At 36.1% G+C, this 22,413-nt stretch overlaps 1 protein-coding gene across 1 annotated transcript in view; it reads left to right on the top strand.

Moving 5' to 3' along the window:
• Positions 1-7,553: 7,553 nt before the first annotated feature.
• SMPD3 (sphingomyelin phosphodiesterase 3) overlaps positions 7,554-22,413 on the top strand; it is a 74,390-nt gene continuing 59,530 nt past the window's right edge. Inside the window, exon 1 of the mRNA XM_017741014.1 lies at positions 7,554-7,691. The gene's annotated coding sequence lies outside the window, so the exon portion shown is untranslated. The remainder of the gene's footprint in view (positions 7,692-22,413) is intronic.

The following is a 22,413-nucleotide window of genomic DNA, read 5'->3' as shown; positions in this document are numbered from 1 at the left end:
AGGTTGTTTTCTGTGGTTCTGGAAAATATTTACAACAAGTAGTTTCATTTCTTCTTGGGTGTAAGTGTAACCTGGCTGTGTTGAGCATAATAGATATTTTGCCCAGTTACAGTTTTTCACTGGAAATAAACTTCTAAAATTTAAGTCAATCAGGAGTCCCTGGCACTTCTTGCGACAGGGAGGGGATGAGAAACTCAAATGAAAAGCCCTAATTGCTTTCTGTGTTATGTTTTTCTTTGCTATTAGGAAGTACTGTAGCAATGGCTGCGTGTTTCTAAGGCTTGTATGCAGTGATTCTCTTTTCCTGACGTAGCTGGACTCCAGTGGGGACTGCAAATATTTTTGCCTGAAGACAGAGCAGATTATGATGTGGCTTATGCTGGTCAGTGCTTATTTTGCTAGTGTTTGGCAGCAAACAGTATCTGGATACTAGCTACAAAAATCGTGTAGAACCCTTTGGGATGATAGTACTGATTCAGAAGTAAGAAGACTAGGATTTCGAGGTTTAATGCAAGTTTGAAACAGGAGCAAGTGCATCTGATGGACAAGATGAGCAGCTGGTTCCGAGTTGCTTACGTGTGCAGGCATTATTTGCTTTGCCATATGCAAATTGTTTATCACAGATCTGGGTTCCAAAATAGAGTTTCTTTTGACAAGGTTTTTCTCCCCTGGACTATTGTGATGATATTTTTATATGAAGTTTTAAATAAAGGAAATAATAAATTAATATCTGACCTAAATCTGCCTTTTGCTTTTGAAGTCAGATAGTCAGCCAATAAAAACCTGCAAAAAAGCTGGTGTTGCACTCCAACTTTCATAACCAGAGGAATTTTCAAAAGGTTAAAGGTTGTAAATACTTGTAAAAGTGTTTGTTACTAGACTATATTTGTGGACTCTTAAGATTATGGTGTTATTTGAAATGTCTGTGGAACTACTCTTTTTGTGACAAATCTTTCATGTTCTTCTCAGAAACATGAGAGAATAGCAAACACTCTAGAGAGGGGGAGCAGAATACATGGGGAAAGAAGACATGTTCAGTTTGTAGTAAAGATTTTTTTTTTGTTCCTGAGTATTAGAAATTCACTTATAACTGTATCAAAATTTACCAATATTTCACATTCCTGAATTTTTGCCTATTAGCAATCACCAATGTATTCTTCATTCTTTACAGCTTGTCACTGAAAATTAAAAAATATAGACAACATTACAATATTCCTTACAATGGTCCTTATTGATTCTAATCTCTTCAGTGTATTGTTTTAGAATCAGAAATGCAAGGGTTTTCATGTGACACATGACCAGATGAATACTTTTCCTTAATATGTTATACCTTTTCTCACTTTAATAGTGACATCTCATAGAACTGGCAGATTTATAGTTACTGTTCAATCGTAGAAATTACATGAGTTTCCTATTTCTAATCCCTATTTGAGATAACATTCTGTGTAGCATGCTTTCCTTTCCGTAGTAAATCCTATTTCAAAGATTTGGCTGGTTTCAGAAATTAGTTCTGCTCCATTGTTAACTTCACAATTCTTTGATTTCCTTTGCTGTAAATCTGACTTCTGAAAAAATCTGTTGTTTTTCAGACAAAGGCAAAATAATATCTTTTTTTTTTTTACCTTTTGCGCATGGAACTTCATTCATACTCTTGCTCCTCTTTGTAAAACATGGTGAAATTTGATAATAATTAAGTTTTGGGGGAGTGAAATTTACTTAATTTAGACTGCCTTTATGCTAAGCTGTGGTTCCTCAAAAATGCTGAAGAGACTTAATGTACTGATTGTAAGATTTAAGGACTGGGAGATCTGGATTCTTTCCCTGATGTTACTTCATGTTTTCTCTATGTGTCATGTTGAAATCTTGTTTCCTTCTGCCTTTGGAAATGCTTACAAATTATCCCTGGAAAATGTGCTGATTTATAGATGATAGACAGTGCACACAATGTTTAGCTTTGAGTTTAGGTGTTTGAGTTGTGCGAGGCCTTGTGCTGTCCCCCTATAGGAAAACTGTTGTCTTTGAATATTTTTAACTGCCAGTACTTTCTGAAAATATAAAGACATTCCTTAGATATACAGGTGTTTTTCTGTTCATGATTGTGTTTTTCTACAGTTTAATTAGAGCTGAATTTTCAAACTGGCATGGGTTTATCAGAACAAGTGACCTTTTCTGCTGGTATCTTCAAGACAACAAGGACAAAGAAACAGGTGTTCTGGCAGAAAGTTCAAAATGGAATAATTCAAAGTAGTTTCAAAGGCCGAGGGAAACATACTGGTTACATTTCTGTGAGTAGTTGTCAGCTTGTGTAGCTTTGTGCAACTACAGCATAGAACTGTTGTGTGCACAGCATCTGAGTTAATCCTCTGCACTTTTTCTTTTTTTTCCCCATTTCAGTGGAAAGACATGAGTGCTTCTGTGAGAACTGTATTTCAACTTTGTAAGTCTGAGTAAAAATAGTTGCTTTACAGAGGTCAGAGCAGTCTGCCCTGTTATGCCCAGAACACTTCTTGGATATATTTGAAGGCAAAGAAGAGCACAACACATTTGGCTGTGTCTTTAATCACTTCAGATGATGCTTAAACTGAGTACGCTCAAACGTAGAACAGTTTTGTTCGGAATAGGTTTTGTCCACACATAATTGCTTGTAAGAGATGCAGTTGCTAATGTACAGCACAGCTGAATGACTGCCAGCTCCTCACAGGGACTTGTGGCACCAGAAAGACGTGCTTAATTTATCACACGCGCTTTATATTACTTTCATTAGAAAGGTGGAGCAGTTGGCCAATGACTGTCTACATTTACTCCTTGATGTCAGGTGGATATTGATGAGTTGTTAACTGCTGCTTGTGCTGAAGGCAACAAATAATCAGAGCTGAAAGAAAATAGGAAGAAACAAGGTATCTAGGGAAAGGGAGCATTGTAGCATTATTTAGAAACTAAAGCAGACATCAGATACAAATAAAAGTTGCAGTTTACAAAAGGTTACTTTTGTCTTCTGCCTTGTTTGCTCAGGTGAACTGTGAGAGGAAGTGTAAAATATTATGGAAATCAGTGTTTTTTCAATCCTTAAAGACCATTAGAATTATGAATACCAAGCTTTTGTGGAATGATGATAAGAAATAATTAGTTTTCCATTCTTGTGTCCTGCTTATAAGTCTGTGGTGAAAGTCTCACTGTGTATTTCTTTAGCCTTAATCCAAGAAAAGGTAAACCAACTTCATATATAACAGATTTTGGATAAGTACTGAAAATGTTACCTAGAAATTCCAATACTTTAAAAAAAATTAACTAATATTAGTGTTGCCCTATAACAGAGGAGGCACTGAAGGGTAAGTGGAACTCAACATTTCACGTTAGATAGGATGAAGGGAAAATATACTATAAAGGGTATACATGTATAATCTAGACATAGACTGGCAAAGCAGCACCATTCCATTGATACCACTATGATGTTGATTGTGATTGTTTTGATGCAAAGTTGGGGATTTCCCACTGTATACCTTCCTTTTTATAAGAATCAACAAGTAATATGGTATGATTTTGCAATTTGTTTTCTTTTTTCAGAGTTGTGGGAGACTTGCACATTCTGTTTTAGTAAGGTGTATTGAGAGACTGACATGCATACTTATATGGATTGGGCATATGCAATTAAATACATAACATTGGTTAAATTTTAGAATTGTTTTGGTTTTTTGGGGGGGTTTTATTTTAATTTTTTGTTTTAATCAAAAGAACAGTTGTAAGTAGCTCTTGTCAATAGGTAAATGTATCTTCCAGATGTGTTGGTAGACTGTGGCTAGCCTGTACAACAAAACATAAAAAGTCCACATTAGAAATTTGTATTTTAACACCACCTGAAGATAGGTGCCAATTTTTTTTTCTGCAGGCCTGCAGTTGAAATAAGCTGCATTGATAAATCTTCAGAGAAGTTAAGAAGTGTAGTAATTTCTGTCATTACTGCATTACAAAGCAAGTACTGTCATATCAACTGCAATGAAGTAGTATCTCTCCAGTACTTTTTGTTTAAATCTGCTCGGTGTTTATGCCCATGCCACATGCTACTGTTCCTGGGTATAATGAATTTTGCCCTTAACACTGCAAGGAAGGCACATTTCAGAAGATAGTTAAAGTTCTTTGTATATATGCAGAATTATTCTACTAGGTATGACTAAGCCTATTATAAGTGTCAGGTATTTCTGTATATGATATGGCTCAGAAGCTGCTTCAGTGTAGGTCAAAAACAAACAAGAATGTGTAGTCTAGCTATACTTGTGCTTTCGTATTCCAAATGATGACTCAGTGATATTATGGTGTACTGTGGAAATGTGCTCTGACACGTGGTCATCCATCACTGTGAGCCTGTGATCCCATAATAAGAAGTACAGAGATGAATGTTTTATTACAGCAGGGTAGCTTCTACAATTATATATGTAATGAGAGAGGGAGCAAGGGGATTGCAAAGTCTCCATCTTTCTAGAATTAATATGGAACTCAAATGACCTAAAAATGAAGAACATTATGATCCTGGAAAAATTAGCTGACTTAAGTTTCATTCTTCCCCCCATCATGGCTTGTTAATGAGGAAAATCCTTTCCATTGCTATTTTGAACAAAATGATATTCAGCAAGAACAGAGAGTGCTCATATCTCCTAGATGACACTGAACCCTCCCAACAGCCATACAGAATAATTTTATCTCTGCAATGAAATGTCTGTAGTTCACACTATGGTTGTTTCACTATGGTTTGTAGTAGTGAGGTAGCTCCTTTCAGTAGTTGGTTCTTTGTGTTCTTCACCTTAGAAATTACCTATAAGACAGGAAGAACAGCATGTCTATGTCTGCTTGATTCCGCTTTCTGTCCTGCTCTTGTGCTTCCCGAAATTCACAAGCATGGTCTGGTATAGAAGGTGATTACTCCATAAGTCAATACTGTTTTTCTTAGTAATCTACAGTTATGAATGGTGGGAAAGTTTTCATTGTTATCTGTTCATTCTCTCAAATTGACTAATGCTGACCAGTAAAACCAGGTTTGACCTGAATATCGGGGAAGAGTAAGGTTAGGAAAGCTACCCACAGTGACCAGAGTAATTCTATTTTGTTGTTTGCTTCTAATTCAACACCAGTTCTGGATATGGTAAACAGAGCCACTGATTCAACTGTGTAGCCTTTAAAATCTGGTAATGGTCACTGACCATACAAGGTGGGAATTATATACCTGATTATGCTTGATTTAGTCAGTAACAGAATCATTAATTTCTTAAGGTGCAACAAGACAACTAACAGCCTGCTACAGGTTCTACAGCTGTGTCCTGAAATGTTAAGAGTTCAAAAGGCCTGTAAGGTCAGGGAGTAGGGCAGTTTAAAAAAACCAGACAAATACAGGAACAACTCATATTGAAGAAGGGTCATGGAAAGGAAGGAGGAGATGATTATCTACCCAGCATCACAGTTTATCAGGGACACAACACTAATGCAGCTAATCTGTATAAACCTATTACAGATAGCAGCTAAAAATGGGAGGAAAGGCATGCTCCTGAAACCTGGGAGCAAGGAGAAATCCACCTAGTTGTTGAGTTGCTACGGATGGTACTTGCCAATGTGAGCACGTCGCAGTCAGTGGATAACTCAGCAGATACCTTGCTGATTTTATAGCTGACATTTGGGACGGGGCAAAGTGGCAGTAATGCTCCTCATGTCTGTTGTGTGTCATTGTATTGTCACTGTGCAGTGTAATAGGAATATGATTTAGGGAACAGCCCTAAATTCATTGAAATTCATTGAAATTCATTGAAATTGATAGGTATTTTGTTTATCTGCAACTGTGCGCTCAGGTTAGGTCCTTTAGTGTCCCCTTTTGTAAAGCAATTAAACATTCTTGAGCTGTCTTTAAGCTTGTTGCTTTCCCCCACTGAACTGTTGTCAGGAGAAAATCAAACATAGCATGTTTCTCATTGACAGAATTAATAAAATAGAATGCAAACAGGATACAGAGCAAGTGTAATTTCAGCACTGCTGTTATACATCATTCTTGCCCAGCAATGGAAGAGGCAAGTCAACTAGATATCCTGCAACAGCCCTCAAGATGAATTCCTTTAAGTAAAGCTGTCAATTTTGTCATTGCATCTCAAGTTTCTATCAGAAGTTCTAATGGAAATATATGTAGCTTCTGTTGTCTGTTCTCTCACTTTAAAGAGAAGGACAGAAAAAAGGGTCTGATGCCAGGGTTGCTAGATTGATGTCAGAATTACGTGTTCCACTTCAGGGACTTGCATACTTGGTTGCCTGCCTGCTGTTAAACTTAACTGGGAACTTTAAAGGGCTGTTAAATTTTGTGGAGGTGCTTGCAGGGTTATATCATCATTTTTCTTCTGCTCACTGCTTTGCTCTGTGATGATTGCTAAAACATTTAAGACCCTAGTTTGAGCCATCTGGTAGATAGACTTAATATTAAATTGTGGAACTGACTGGGTGCTCAAATCAGCAGGTAATATTTGAATGGACATACCAGTAAGTTCAGACCAAGAAGGAAGGAGTACAGTATAGAGTTAGAGGCTTTTGAGAGCCTGTCTTTTAATTAAAACCCCTCCTCCCAAAAACCATAATATGCAGAGTTGAAATTTAATCAGCTCATGTTAGTTAGTGCCTTATCACTGAATCAGTTTTTTTGGCAACAGAACCAAACACTGTGGGAGATGGATATGAAGGAATTTCCACTTAGAAAGTAGAGCATTTGAGATAAGTATTACAAAATTACTGTGGATCTTTAGGGGAATAAGTCCATAAAAACTTTGGATTTACTGCTTTTTTTTATTAATAAAATGTAATCACTGTCTTGCTATAATAAAATATATTAAAATGCTGCTTAAAGTATATCTTGTTAACCTCTCAGCAATCCTAGACATTTTAGCAGTGAAATTAACGTTTGTTTAGAGCAAATAAAATTTTCAAGTTAGAAAGAGCTTATAGAGAGCTACAAGCTATGCAGGATCGTTTTTCATCCATTTTTCTTTTTTACCAGAGTAATTAGGCAAGTTGCCAGGCAGCACAATGGAAAAGACATTTTCTTTAATAGAATGTGTTTTTACAGGCGCTGCTGGACACATACAGACATCTCCTGTATTTTTCTTTTTTGTGATGCTCTCTCCATGCTTGTATTTTCAATGGGAAAGACTTTAGGTCATTAATTAATTTTTTTCTAAGTTATCTACAGGCCATTTGGGGTTTGAGCCGTGTCAGTTAGTAAGACAATTGCTCACATTGGCCACAGTGTTTCTGGGGTCTTTTTGGCTTCGAGGTACCATGAGGATACTTGATATGGAGCAATGTTAACTAGGATGCAAAGAACATTCTGGAAGTAACACATGCAAGTAACTGTCCTGCATGTTTTATAGCAATGTAGGCATTTGCAGGACTGTAAGAATGCTTCTGCAGCTCAGGTACTCACCTCTGTAGCTCCCTCTGATCTCCAGCATGAGTCTATGTGAAGAAAAAGTACTTTACTGCAGTAGTCCTTAACTCTTTGTTTTATATTGATTTTCTATCATTTTAGGACTGGCTGTGTTTTCAAGAATATTTTCTTTGGCTGAAATGGTGAGCGCTTTTTGCAGACAGCCAAGCTGCAGAGAAGGTTTTTTGTGTTCTCTCTGGTTTAAAAGGCTGTGACACCATTTAACTCCTGCTACTGACCCATGGTACGTGAGATTTCTAGAACCTTCAGTGTGATTTTATGGTATTTCTGATTTTATTGAAATCTAGTCTACATGTTGTGTGGATTTGGTAGCATCTGTTTTTCATTCTGCTACTGTAGCTCAACTGATAGAATATGAATTATCAAATCTGGAGTTGATTTTAAAAAGATCAGACTCTCAGCATTAGCAATTCACTTAGTAGTTGGAGGTACATTTAATTTCCTTTAAATATTTTTAAAGCCTAAGTGTAAGCTTTCAGATATAAAATTTGAGTTGTTTGGAATTAAGTTGGTAGGAAACTGATAATTTGAGTTTAACCAGATTGCTTTTCATGGGTTTGAAATGCATGACCTTGAAAAGATTTTGTATTGTAGGCTTTCATCAGCACTAGTAAGCTGTTTAGCAGAAAGCAACCTCTTCTCTTCCAAAGTCTGTTTTGAAGCCAAAAGTCCTCCTTCCAGTGGCGTAAATATTTTTTTTACTCTAGTTCAGTGAGTTACTTAGCAAAAATTACACCTCTCCTATTGTAGAGGCAGCTGTCTTTTAATGTTTATTGTGCCTTTTAATTTAGACTCTAGTCCCAGTTTGTGTTAATGTAGCCTTTTCAGGAGGGTAAAATACAGAATACAAAAATGTATGTTAGGTTTAAAAACTTTAAAGGCTTTTCTTGGGTTGAGAAAATTGTGTTAGGTTTTAGGACTTTACAAACTTGTTTTGGATGGAGCAAATTCTGCAACTAATTGCATCCAAAGAATCTGTGAGACTACTGGTTATTGAGAGAGCTCCTTTTTTACTTTCCATTTCTATAAGTGAAATACAAACATTTTGCATGATTGCTGCCATCTTCCAGAAAATCTGTGCTTCTTTTTGTTTGTGGGATGAGTTGAGTGGTTTTGACCATTTTACATAAGCTCTACAGCACTTGAAATCTTTTAGTCACAGCATGGTAATCAGTGGCTGTGGTAGGTTTGATTTCTGTAGAGTCTCTGAATAACTGGAGTCTGAACAATGTATGTGGTGTGTACATATGATTTGATGTACTAATACAAGCAGTAATAATAATAATAATATACAAGCTGGTGCATAACTTGTTGCTGCTGAACTAAAGGGAATTAACTTGAGGTTATAGAGGAACCATTTTCCTGTGACTCTTAATTGCAGATTCAGTTGATACTTTGGCTAATACACTTCCACTGCTTGGCTGTGGGAGGGGCATGACCTCATAAAAGATCCTCAAAATTACAGTAACACAATGGAACCTTAGGGACAGGAAGGCCTCCTTTACAGAGGTTGTGCTTCTTCTGCCCTGTGCTTGCAACCTCAACCCTTCTGTGAGCTGCATCAGAAAATGCTGCTGGGAGAGGATGGGATCTGTAGTTCCAGACTGTTTTCACTCTTCATTTCTAGTTACAGGCCAATTTCACCTGATACATTTAGACCTGGGAGAGTGCAGTTAAATAAAGGTTTTGTTCAAAATTATTTCAGAATTTGCATTCTAGACATGTTTGTTTTGGGGTTTTTTTTATTAATATTTTATACAGATTAGAATTCAAAGAGATTTAGTGGGGAATTGAGGATGTTTTTATATGCTAAAGAAAGTGATTTTATTATTAATGTTTCTAAGAGTAGGAAAAAAGATCTACAGTTAAAAATGAATTGCATATAGAAAACTACGTTTGAAGTTGCAAGTAAAGAAGATATTTAAGGTTTTGTTCATGGAAAATACAGCACATCTTCCACTACTTAGCTTCATGTGTATAATATACTGTCTTACTTGAAGATCTCTGTTGGGGTGGAACAATTTCTCCTAGAGTATACAAACCTTAATATTATTGTTTGGCACACAGCCTGGTGAAGGACCTGGGAAGTGTCAGAAGTTTGGTTACTCAGGCTGAAATTTTTTCAATTTCTTGCTTAATTTGTATTAGTGATCATATAGCACATGCTATACAGGCACGTCTGTGTGTGCTATATACCTGCTGACATAATTTTTTATTGCAGAGTGTCTCTACCTTCTTGATATAAAGTGATCTTATTGACCTCAGAAAAGTAAATTAAAAAATAGTTGTGAGTCATGTTACTGTATTGAAAGAAAATCCTTATGTGCTATTTTGCAATCTAATCACAAAGGCTTCTCTTTACAAAAAATAGGACTAATACTTGAACATTTGTTCCATCTGCATTCCTCCCTACCATTTTCCCATGTTTACAAATGTGTTACAGACCAAGTGTTGATTTTTTAAATCAACTTTTGTGATCCTTTCATGGGCGATATTCTGTTCACATAGATTGCAGCTGGCAAATGAGGAAAATGGGTCACAGCCAGGGAAAACTGTTCATAGGCCCCAAATATCTAACTTGTATTTGTCTGGTTGGTAATTGGTCAGAAGAACCACTTCAGTGATTCCTTCTAAGGAGCAATCTGAGAACTGAGATACAACAGCAGCAGCAGCAACTGTTCTTGTGGCCCTCAATACTGATGGAAGTTGTTCACTGTTCCCTTCAATCTGAAAAAGATCAACCAATACATTCTGGCAACTTTTCAGCTTGTAGTGACACCATGTGTGTAGATATTTCATCCAAAAATTAATCTGAAATTGAAGTTCAAGAGAGTGCTCAGTCCCTGTTAGACAGCTGATGTCTAAATCTTTGCTGTTTCTTTCCTCTTCTGCCTCTGGCTTTAAAATGCTGCTGGGAAGGCTCAGAAGCTTGGTAGTTTTCCAGCCAGTAGGATGAAGTGGTAGCTGCACTGGAGCAGTTCCTTAGCTGTAGTTTCTGAGCCCAAGGTTACTCTATTCTTGTATTTTACTGTATTAGGTGGAAGTTTTGTTCAGACTTAATACAAACAGGAAGGACCTTCCCTATATAGAGAAGCTGTTTCATTAAGTAACTTATTTTATATCTCTCTTCTATCTATGTGAAATGTAATAATTTCTCGAAATTGGCAGTCACCTTAAAAATTATATACAAAGGCATTTTGTTATTTTAACTATGAAATATACAATTGGATTATTTCAGACACCTGTGAACCAATTTAAAATAGAAAACTAATAAGCACTTTTCATTAAATCTATTGGTATTTATTGACTGATAGCTATGTGTGAATACTTACATTTTTAAGGAGAAAAAATTATTTCATGCTTTCATTTATTAAAAAAATAGTTTAATAATCTTCATTTGTTTGACTCAGAGGTGGCTCTTTTTATTAGAGATTTGCTGTCTCATTTTTGAAAAGCCCATTGTTTGCTTCTGAAAGGTTCTTAATAGAGCTTTAAGAGGAGACTAAATTTGAACAGCCAGAAATATTTGAATAAAAAGTTTGCTCATTCTCACTCCGGGTTGTTTAAATTTTAATCTTTAGAACTGCACCAAGATACATGAAGATGTCTCCACTCTGCCTCTGCTGCAACTTTAGCCTTTGAATTTATTCTCTACAGCAAAATCTTGTCTGTGCTACTGATTCTCTATCAACATAATTATTATTTGTGTGTTATACACATCAGAATTCTACTTCTGAAATGAGATATTAGGAAATCTAATTTCTTTTGACTTGTAGGGAGGAAAAAGTTATATACTTAGGTATTTTACACACAGACTATTCTAAAAATGTTTGAAATACTGTATTGTTGTGATTCTTGTATTAACTTCTGTTTGATCAAATTGATGTTGAGTTATTCCTCAGTAACTTTGAGTTATAAAAATCTAATTTCTGGTTAAGAAACAATAGTCTTACTTATGCAGAAACAAGAGAGGACTGAAAGAAAGCATGAAACATTAAGCACCAATCTTACATCCTGTTTAGGCGAGGGTTTTTTCACTCCTTTTCAAGGTCTTGGTAACAGTGCATGAAGAACCAGGCTGAGTTAACTGGGTATTTTTTCCTGAGGAAGCTGCACTTTTGTTTTATTCATAAATGTGAAAAAAATTGATTAGCACTTTGGCCCTAGCTAATAGTTAAAGGAAGGGTTGCAAACACCCGAGTTCTATCTATGTTTCCTAGTTGGGGACCAGAAATTTGTGATTGCTTAGTAAATTTGATGTGCAGGGAACTCATATGCAGTAAAACAAACTGTATGATTATATTTGTAACAATGTCACTAATTCCATGTAGTATGAAAATGGAATTGTATGCCTGATTGCACATGGGAAGTATAAATTAAAACTAAGTCTACTGGTCCAAATGTTTGACTGTTCACCAGCTGATGATGAGCAGGTGCTTTATAGCTGTGTCTTCCCAGCCTCTGCACAGCTGAGAAAAACAGCAGTTACCATTTCCCATCTAAACCCAGTTCCTATTGAAGAATATTGTAGACAAAGGAAATAGACCTTCTTGATGATTTTTACTTCCATGGGTTATGTAGAAAATATGGATCAACAGAAAGCAAAATAATTAGCTGAATAGGGTTTTTTTCTGTTTATCTCCCACCTTAAGAAAAAACAATTTTGAACCAAAATTAATGAAAAATTATACTTTTGTGTTTTCAAAATTAAATATTTAGGGATTTCATTAAAAATTCTTTTTTTCAGTTATTTTCTGAAGAAAACTTCTAAAATCAAAACAGAATTATTTAAAATTACTGACTTTGAAATTAAATTATGATACAAGGGGCAGAGAGTTGAAAATGTTTTACTTTTGAGGAAATATTTCAGTATTTTAGACCTTTTGCTGACCTGTGAAAATAATTCCATACAGAGATTTTCACAGGAGTTCACAGAAAAGAATCTTGCATATTTTAGACTTATTTTAAAGCCCAGACCCAAATATATTTTCAGATGACTGTGTGACCATGACAAAAGTGAGATCAGTGCTTGCTGCAATAGTGAACCATGTCTAAATTTTGATTGTGGACAATTTATTAGTAGTTTGATCTTATGGAAACTAGTAATTTTGGCCAGAGTTGTACAAAACAGTAAGAGGCAGTGATGGCTCCATAAAGGTTTGTCTTGTCCATTTTAGGTTGGCAAGAACATTCAGCAAGGCAGGGAGATGGTGAGGAGAAGAGTGAGCTCTGGAAATCTGAGAGAGCTGTGAGCAAGAGCCACAGACAGAACTTGAATCTAAACATTGGTGTGGGGGTGGAAGTGAGCAGCTCTGAGTAATGGCAAGGCTTGAAGTGGGGAGGGGGGAACAGATCTGCTCTTTCCTGCAGGCTTCACAGGGCATGTTTTAGCTCTCCTGTCACTTAAGGGCAGAATTCTCTCATCTTTCTTGAATCACTTTCTTGGTGCTTCTTTCAGTGCACACTGTCTTTTGAAATTTACAGTGGGGTGGGGTTTTTTGGGGGGCAAGGATATGTGTGTTTGCTTTCTTTGGGAAATGCTGTCTTTTTACAGATTTTTAATTACTTTTTTGCATTTAGTTTCTCCTACAGCTTGCTTCATTCTATATTGGGTACTGGTTTCCTATTTTGTCCTATTTTGGCTTAATTTATTTTCTACCTGTTTGTTTTGCTCATAATTTTGCAGTTGAAGTTTTCCAAAGATCTTTACAATAGGCTCACAATTTTAAAGTATTTTTTGTGTTTGGAAACCATAATGTTTGTGTATAGGGGGGGTCTCTCCATCTCTCAAAAGTTCACAGACATTGTAGGCTTGAGTTATCAATAATCAGCTCAGCCATACTCACAGTCAAATGTTAAAATTGTATTTGCAGGTGTTGCTTGCATAAAGCCAAATGTAATCACTAGAGAGGTCAGAGGAAATGGGATTCACTTGTATGTGTACCGGGTTCACAACTGACTGCAGTGATGAGCAGCAGGACTCTTGTATGTCCAACTGCTCCCCTGCAGAAAGTCTTAGAATGGTTCTCAAACCTGTCATCAAAAGTTTGTCCTGTTATTGCAAAGGGTGAACTTGTCCCATGTAGAAGAGTACTTAAATCACAGTTGGTAGTCCCAAGCTTCCTATTTTCTTTAAAGTCAGATTTGACCAAAATATTAGCAACCAGCATGGCTTTTTCCTTTGCTTAACCACAGGGTACAAATCTCTGGTTTTTAACTGCTGCTAATCTGTTGCTGAATCCCACTGAGGAGAAAAGGTTGCTGCATAATGATTTCCAAATAGGTCTTTAAAATTAGAAAGCAATATGTTTATTGGGAAATTACACAAAGTTCTTCTTGTCTAGTATTAAATTTGAAAGCTTTGCATTAGAAATACCTTGTGGAGCATTAGTTTGTCCATGCTGCAGTACTCTTCAGACAGAAGTTATTTTCAGGGACCAATAGCATATTCATGGTTTTGTGAGGAAACGCTAAACTGCTGAGGTGGGGAAAGTAACTTGGTTTTGTTTTATTTTACAAATCTTCTCAAGAATTTGGTAATGGAATGTGTTCTGGAATGTTTACACCAAGTAGCTGTGTAATCTTGATAAAAGTAGGCTGCAGGGAGGACATTTTTTCTTTTCAAGAAAGCTGTTTATAGCATTTGAGTCTAGAAAGATTGGTGCATGAAAATTGACTTGCAGAAGCAGAGATGAGTACTTATAAGATAAAAATCGGTGTTAGTAGCATTGCAGAAACCTTTTCTTCCTTAAAGTCTTCTATGAATAGTCACATTGCTATTAAATGTTCATAATCATTTATATATAATCTTTCTTCCTTTAACAGCTGAGTATAGAACCGTTCTTACCTTTGGTATGCTGGTATTGCTAAAATTAGAAGTGTATGTGCTAGGACCTGGTGTGAATATTCACCTGTGTGATTCCTGTTGATGTTAATAGAAAAACAGAGCAAACTTTTTTAGGAGCCGCATCTTCAGCCCAGCAAAGTCAAGAATACATGTTCCTGATAGACAGGTGTTGGAAGGTGCTGTCTTCCGCTGTGGCCAGCCTTCAGGGAATTCCATGGGCTCTCTCTATGAGTACAGCAGGACGTGGCTGCAGTCAGGATCTCTCTGCAAAACTGCAGTAATTATCGCCAGTATCAGTAAGCTGAGGGGATGTGCTGAAGTCTGCTGCTGAGAGAGGAAGGTGCTGAAATATCCACAGTTGGCTGCTGAATATGGCAAAGAGACATGGATGTTTTGTTTTTTTGAAAAAAAAAAGAGTCCTGAAACTTCTGATGTGTTGGTGAATATTAAACATTGTTTAGGAATATAGATATTGAATAAGCTTTGTTTATTTGTGAGGTATAAATATTGTAAAAAATGAACATTTTAAGTCTTTGGGAAGTCAGTGTGTTCAGGTACCTGTGGATATAGGACACATCTGCACAGTTAACATTTTTCTGCATTATACAAAATGTTGAATCAATCAGTACCTCTGAAAACTGATATGGAGAATATGTCTTTCTGTCTGGCTGATTCAGAACAGAGTAGTTCAAAGCACAATGAAAAGCAGTCATTGTTTTGTCTTATCACTTTTGTGCCATATGTTCATTTACTCGACTGAAATGGTGACTTTATAAGACTATCCAGTCTTCTCTACAGGATTGTCTGGAACTGTGTAAAGGCTTTCTGACAGGTGTTTGTAGAAACTGTTGAACTTAAAACTCAGTTGTACATTTCATTTTACTTTTGACACTTTTTTTGCAAGAAGTTTCTAAAGGGATTAGAGCATATTTTGCTTCAGAAATATTAATTGTAAAGCCCTGATTATTGCAGACAATGCATGAGATACTCAGTAATTCCAAACAGAATTTGTGGAACCTGATGGTAGAACAAAACTATACAGCTAGATGTCAAGGATGAGGCATTAATACAAAGTAAAATCTTTCATTACCTGATTGCCAAAACCAGCTTTAATGACCATGCTTTGGCACATAAATTTCTCATGCTTTGCTCAGTAATAGGTAAATATTTACAACTCTGAAAATGCCATTGTTTTTTGCACAGTTCTTTTTCAGCAGAAATCTGCTGTATTTCCCTGGAAGTTTCTTCTTCAACAGGCATTGATGAAATTTATGAGAGAATAGTAAACACGTCTCATGTGAATGATAGCAAGGCAAGCATATTGGTGGTAAAAATGTATTTTTTGGTTGAAGTTTTTTTATTATTGTTATTTTGTGGGCTTGTTTTAAGTATATTGTAACTGGAAAATGCTGAAGTGTGGAACATCTCAGTTGTGGCAGAAATTAATGGCAGGGCTGAGTGATGCAGTTGGAAATACAAAACAAATGTAATGCAATTTATTTGGCTTTGGTGACTTGCAGTCATCAGGAAAATCTGAGGTGTCTATTATGGATGACAAATGTGCTGGTGAATCCAGGATTGGAAAAATAACTTTTGATTACTACAGGCAATACTATACTTGATTTGTTAGGCAAGATTTACAAGAACATAATGAGAATTGCTTTGTCATTTAATAGATGCTTAAAAGATGCAGTGAGGTTGGATGAAATGTGAGGGATGTCTGTTAAGGAAGTGGTTACTGTAAGCCCCAGTGATGCTAGACTGCTAATACCATCTGCCCCTTTATCTTCTGATTGTCTTATTTGCAAGATTTCTGATTGTATCGTTTTAGAAGCCGCAGTGCTTGAATGTGCAGGATCTTGTAGCTATAATAATTTTTTAGAGTATGGGTGGGAAAATTATTCATGGGCCACCTGACTGTAAAGCATCATAAAAAGTGATTATTACTTTTTTTAGTGCAGATAGTGTAGAACTGTCTTGTGGAATATTTGATATGTATTTACCAACTGGTATGCCTAAATCAATGACAACATTTTCTGTTTCTGTGCATCCCTTCTGACAGTTGTACAATTACAAGGCATATGATGTTTGACCAACTGGTGAGACCGGTTAACTTTTGTATGGAAAATTCTGAGGCTTGGTACTAGAATTTTTTTCAAACATTGTTGCTTGTTCTTTTTTACAGCACTCCGTATAGTGTGTATGGCAGTTACCTGTGTTTTTTCAACTAGCATCTGATACACTGTCGTGAAGATACTGCTGCTCAGGAGCACAAATCTTAACAGCAATCCCTAAAGGGTCACCTCTTATTCTTTACCTAAACCTATGTAATTTTTGTTGGTTTGCTAGAAGGAAATTCTCTCATTGCAATTTCAAAATACAGTAAGATTTAGATATTGGTTTCAGTTTAAAAGGGAAGAGCAATATTAGAAGGGAGGAGGGCATTTTTGAAGTCTAAGTAACTGTCTGTAAAAAGACTGTCAAATTTCCAAAAGAATGGCATGCAGAGAGGTCAAAAATAATAATTAACAGACTTAATAAAAGACATAATTAGCAAGATTAAAGGAATAAAATATCTAACGCAAAGGACGGGGGATTTCTTTTAGTCATGTTGGCAGTAATAACAAATTTCTCATGGGAAGTCTCAGTCAATTTTAGACATTGACAGATAGTGCTGTTCTTTAAGTAGAATTTGCTGGGTACAGAGAACAAATTAGATTATTTCTGTAAGCCTAGAGGTTTACTAATATGTAAATCACTGTACGTATTCTGAGTGATTTCACATCTGTGATCCTGCGAAGTGTTAGAATTCTCCAGTGTGAAGAATGAACAAATAAAGTCAGCATTTGTTCATGAGTGAAAATCACTCTTTCTGTTCTCCAAGTAGCTGATGGGCTGATTAAACTCGTATGGCCTATTGACTTTCACAACAAATATTCTTCTTTGGAGCTGAAAGGGGAAGACACCAGGTGCAGGGGAAAATAGGGCTTCTCTTCCTGCTCTGACTGTTGAGTAATGAATGATGATAGACATAGAAACTCGGATACAAAACTGCCAGTACACCTGTTGCTCTCCTGCTGTGGTATTTCGATGGTAGAAACACCTTCTAACAGTGTTTGAGAATAATTTTGGGACCATGTGTTTACCGTGCTAGCTCAGTATCCCACTCTATTTACTGTGGCACTTTGTTGTCCACTTATGAGGATGGACTTCCTGGGAATGCTGTTTGAGTCAGTGAAGTAAATTTTGGAAAACAGCAGTCCTTTCCAGCATCTTGCACCTGGCCTTTCAGAAGCTGAAATTCCAATTTCCTGATCCAGATGGTTGAGGAAATAGAATAAGTCTCTACAGAATCTTTACAGATGCAAACAGTTCATTAATAATTCAAATTGCCTGAATTAAGAGAGTCATTCCATTCTTTATTCAGTGTCTGAATTAGTGTAATCTTATTTCCTTTATTTCCTGTACTGCCTTTACCAAATCTTATTTTGATATAGCATATGATTAGGCCATGCTATGAAATAGCATGTTGCAAAGGGTTCTATTGAATGACTTTGGTAATAATTTAGACAGTGATGACTAGCACGTATTTGAAAAGAAATCTTTACATATAACACCCAGAACAAATAGCTCATAGTATTATATAATTATGTCCAGTCATTTGCAGTTACATCTCAGGGTGACAAACAATCTGGTCTAACAGTAATTTGGATAAGAACTTCCAGACATAACTAGGTCTTCTATTCAGTATATTGTGTATATCTAGTTTTATGTAATTTTGGTGCTGTTCAAATATTAGCTGTTTTAGCATTCAGTTTTAAAATTGTTCATGGCTGTTTTGTCTTAAAAATGAGGTGAAGTTCTTGTTATTATTGCAAATGGGCAGCTCTTTCACTATTAGGTGTTTTGAAATTAGTCTTGCACTTCCATTTTGGGGACTAAAGGTGTCCTCTCTCTTGCACAAAGGGGTGTGAGAGTCATTAAAAATGTTAAATTACAAAAAAAGGTAGGTGATCTTATAAATTTAATAAAATAAAATTAATTAAAATAAAATTTAAAGGTGTTTCTGGCCAATGGGAACAATATGGAATTGAGTGGTAACACTTAAACCTTATGGAAAAAAAACTATATATATTTTTAAATTCTAATGTTTTTTAACTCTCACTGCCCATATAAGAAATGTTATGTTTAGATGGCAAGTTCACTCCAGAACTGCTGTACAGCTACTGCACAGAACTCTGTGTCAGTCAGCCAGAAACACTGGTTAACCCATACTGCCAGGCCTGGATTCTCACACTACAAGCAGAGCCCTGCAGACTGAGGCTCATGAAGGTGAACTGAGCTCAAGTGGAGATGAAGTGCCCTATTGTTCAATCAAGAAGAAAAGCTCTTAAATACTTATTTGAGTTCCTGATTGTTTTTTGGCCATACCTGCTTAATCAGTATGCTGCCAATAACCTCTACTAGCGAGAACTGGGCTCTCCAGAAAAGTAGGGATTGTAGGTATTAATCAGAGCAGGTTTGCATTTTTCTTTTCTGATAGTAAAAGTGTAAATGCACCATGCTGCTTCAGTTGTTCATCTCGTAAACATTTATTTGAAACATAGGTAATTCCCCTCTCTTCTTGTTTTTAATAAAGGGATTTTCTTTGAGAGGGAAGGAATAGCCTGATTTAAAGTATTTATATTTCTAATAGGCTCTGTAATGTTCTGCTGTAGAATTGACTTGCAATTGGTTGCACTTTGAGTTCTACAAAATTGAATGGTAAAGTAACAGCATAACATGAAAGGCCCAGATCACCCCCTCTCACACCTGCAGTCATTGTAAATGCCATTTCTGCAAACATCAGGCACACAACACTGAGGCTGACACGGCTTTCTGGCTTCTCTTTGTCAGGTAGCAATTGTTAGGTTATGTGAACATGAATACAAAAGAATTTCCACATCCACTTGTCCCACTGATGATGGCCAAAGCATTTTGAATGCTTTTGTGAAAGGTCAGCTTTGTTGATGGGAAGCAAGAAAGGGCAGTGGTTTGAGAGATCTAATGTTAGGTGAGGTGAAGTGGAAGAACTGAGACATGGGAGGGATATTACAAGCAGCCAAGACACTTCTGTTAATTATATTGCTTTTAAATTTTTTTTTCTAAAAGGTCTAAGGAACTGGAAAAGAACGAACTTGAGATTTGATTAATGGTTGCCTAGACTGCAGTTTGAAAGAAATGGATAGTGTGCTTTTGAAAGAGATTTGACTTTTAAAAAAGAAAGATAATCTGTTATTGCTCTATTTCTTACATCATTGTCTGGCAAATGAGATACACTTTGAAAGAACAAAACATAGCTGAGATACCAGTGTGACAGCCCACCTAATTCACAATCATAAAAACTTCTAGAAAGCATCAGAACCGTGTTCTCTGTTTCTGCAAGAAGAGTTAGCACTACTCCTACATGGTGGTGCAGAGAGGCATCACATACTATAGGTGCCTGTAATGCCTGGAGTGTTGTTTTGTTCAAAAATAAACATTTCCTAACTACTGAGTAAACTCATGCATGTATAAAAAAGAAAGTTACATAAACCTTTAGACTGACAAGACTACTTCATTCACTCAGTATTTGCCATGGGATATATTAGAGCCCCCTGAGCATCTCCATAACATGTCCACTACAAGCATTGTTTAATGAATTCATAAGTTATTTGTTATGTACCACGTGCCTTTGAGTGAATTATGTCAGCGTATCTTGTGCTAAGGGAAAGTAGAAAAGGCTACACTAATAGGAAATGGCTCACTTGGTCATTGAGGCAGTCCTGGAGACACTTACAGATAAGGTTAAGCACTATGCATTGTGATTTCGACTTTTTTTTTCTGATGGTCTTCTAATATCTAGTGTTTTGTTAGCCTGAAGTTGTTATTCTGTGATAAAAATAATGGAAGTATGAGGCACTCTTTTCTTTGTTTTAAAATTTAAGTTGCCATTTTTTCTGTACATAAGATTGGATCTACTAAGATGATGACTGTTAAGGTAACGTGTTTAAAGACTTTTTCCAATTTTGAACGTTCTGCTTTTCTACTGAAATTGATAATGAAGATATCAGAGTGAAAATGAAATTTAGTCCATTCTGTCCTTAACATGACTCTAGACAGACTGACAAAGCTGTTGATGTATATTTTTTTCTTGACACTGTTTTGAGGAGTATAGACATGTATAACTTTTCCTTATGAATTTTTTGTTGTTGCTGTTTTGTTTTGTTTTAATCTAAGTTGTGCTTCTGCTCTTTCCTCATGCAGGATTGGTTGTATTTGCAGACAAACCCCCTCTTCTTTATTTCCCCAAATAAGCAGTGCTATCAGTCTAAATTTACCTGATCTTGAAGCTAACAAAAAACTCATATGACTGCTAATAGAAAAAAAAAGAAAGACGTAGAGCCTGCAGTTACCATGCCAACACTGTTCCCTGGGGTGTAGCAACACAGAGATGGATGCTGTGAAATTAAGATCTGTGTGATAGGTAGGAGGTACCTTTGCATGTGACTGTGCACTACTTGGAGCTTTCATGTGCATTATAATTTGCCATTTGTATTTTTAATGTTATGCACTAATCTGGTCTTTGTTGTTCCCTTCACTCTGTGTGCACGTGACAGTTTCCTATTTTCATGGAATGAGAGAATTTGGTGTTTCAAAACATACAGTGTATGTAGTAAGTTCCCTGAAAAATTAATAATAAAATGGATAAGATTCAATGAAGAAAGAATGGTTTCTGGCTTGAATTCCATCTATTTAATTGTCTCTGTAAAGCTGTTGGAGTAGTATTCTACTCTCACATATGTCCACAGCCTATTTATAGGGGCAATATGGGGATAAACAAAATATTTCACAGGAGGACCACTAACAAAACTCACGCATGGGACTGGTGTAAGACAAAATTAATTTTGTGTTTCTCTCCTTAAATGTGATTTTTCTATGCTTACGGTTGATCTTTAGATATTTGTTAATTATCAAAGACAAATCTCCTTTTTCTTAATGTACTTGATGTGTTTACTTAATGCTGCATCATTCTATGAAGTTACAGCTTGTTCCTCACTACATTAGTACTCTTTCCTTAGATTCAAGAAAAGGGCCCTGTTCCATATTCTCTCTCCCACTCTGTGCTTTCTGGGTTGAGGGGGTGACAGGATATTAGGGAGTATAATTCTCAGTCAATATTTAAGATGGTCATAAATCAATAAGACCTTGATTAGAATTATATGTTACAATTCCACAATATTGTCCCATTTGAATGTTTTGATTTAGTGACTGCTTTGAAAAGCATTTTATTAATACCTTCACACACTTACTTCTTGAAGCAAAACCTTTCTGATTTAAACATCTCAATTTATTTTCTTTTTTTCCTGCTGCTTTATTTGTTTCTCCATCCTCCAGTCACAAATACATGCAAAGCAGAGGCAGAGCTGTTTATAACATGGTGAGCTTGCCAGGTTGGTTTACTTAAACTTTTTTTGAAGACTGTGGATTGGTTATGTAAGTAGAAATTCTATGGGATATTTTACTGACACTTTTTCAAGTCTCTGAGAGGTTACTTTGTGCACTAGAAATGCCAGTCTCGAAGACTGAGACTGAAAGCAGCAGAAAGTTAATCAGTTCCTAAATTTAAAGTCTGTTTAGATTTTTTTTGGTGGGTTATATTAAAGATAACTGTCTTTAACTCAGTAGCAGCTAATTAAAAATATTTAAATTGCAGTGTTTTTGCATGCGGATTTTTGCTGAGGTCATAAAGCAATAAAGTGATATTCATGGTAACTACACTTATATAATATCCCAAAGAGGTTTCCTTCCTTCCAGGCCACAGCAACACTAAGAAATGTTCAGCACAGCTGCAAGTGCACTTTGTCAGTGTTAATAATTAACATTCAAAAAGCAGCTAAAACAAGAAATCAGCCAGAAAGGTAACTAAATCTATTACTATTAGTTATGTGGAAGTATAAAAAGGATTAATATATGTTGCAATGACATTTAGAAAGCTGGTCTGCTACTGCACAGAAACTTACCAAACCAAAGTATGTGGCTTGAGGTTTAGATCTACTGGGTACAGCTGTGTAAGCTG

The sequence above is a fragment of the Corvus brachyrhynchos genome, unplaced genomic scaffold (genome assembly GCF_000691975.1).
Source record: "Corvus brachyrhynchos isolate BGI_N302 unplaced genomic scaffold, ASM69197v1 scaffold26, whole genome shotgun sequence".
Classification (NCBI taxonomy): Eukaryota; Metazoa; Chordata; class Aves; order Passeriformes; family Corvidae; genus Corvus; species Corvus brachyrhynchos.
Note: the sequence above shows the minus strand (reverse complement) of the source record. Positions and strands in the feature narration are given on the sequence as shown.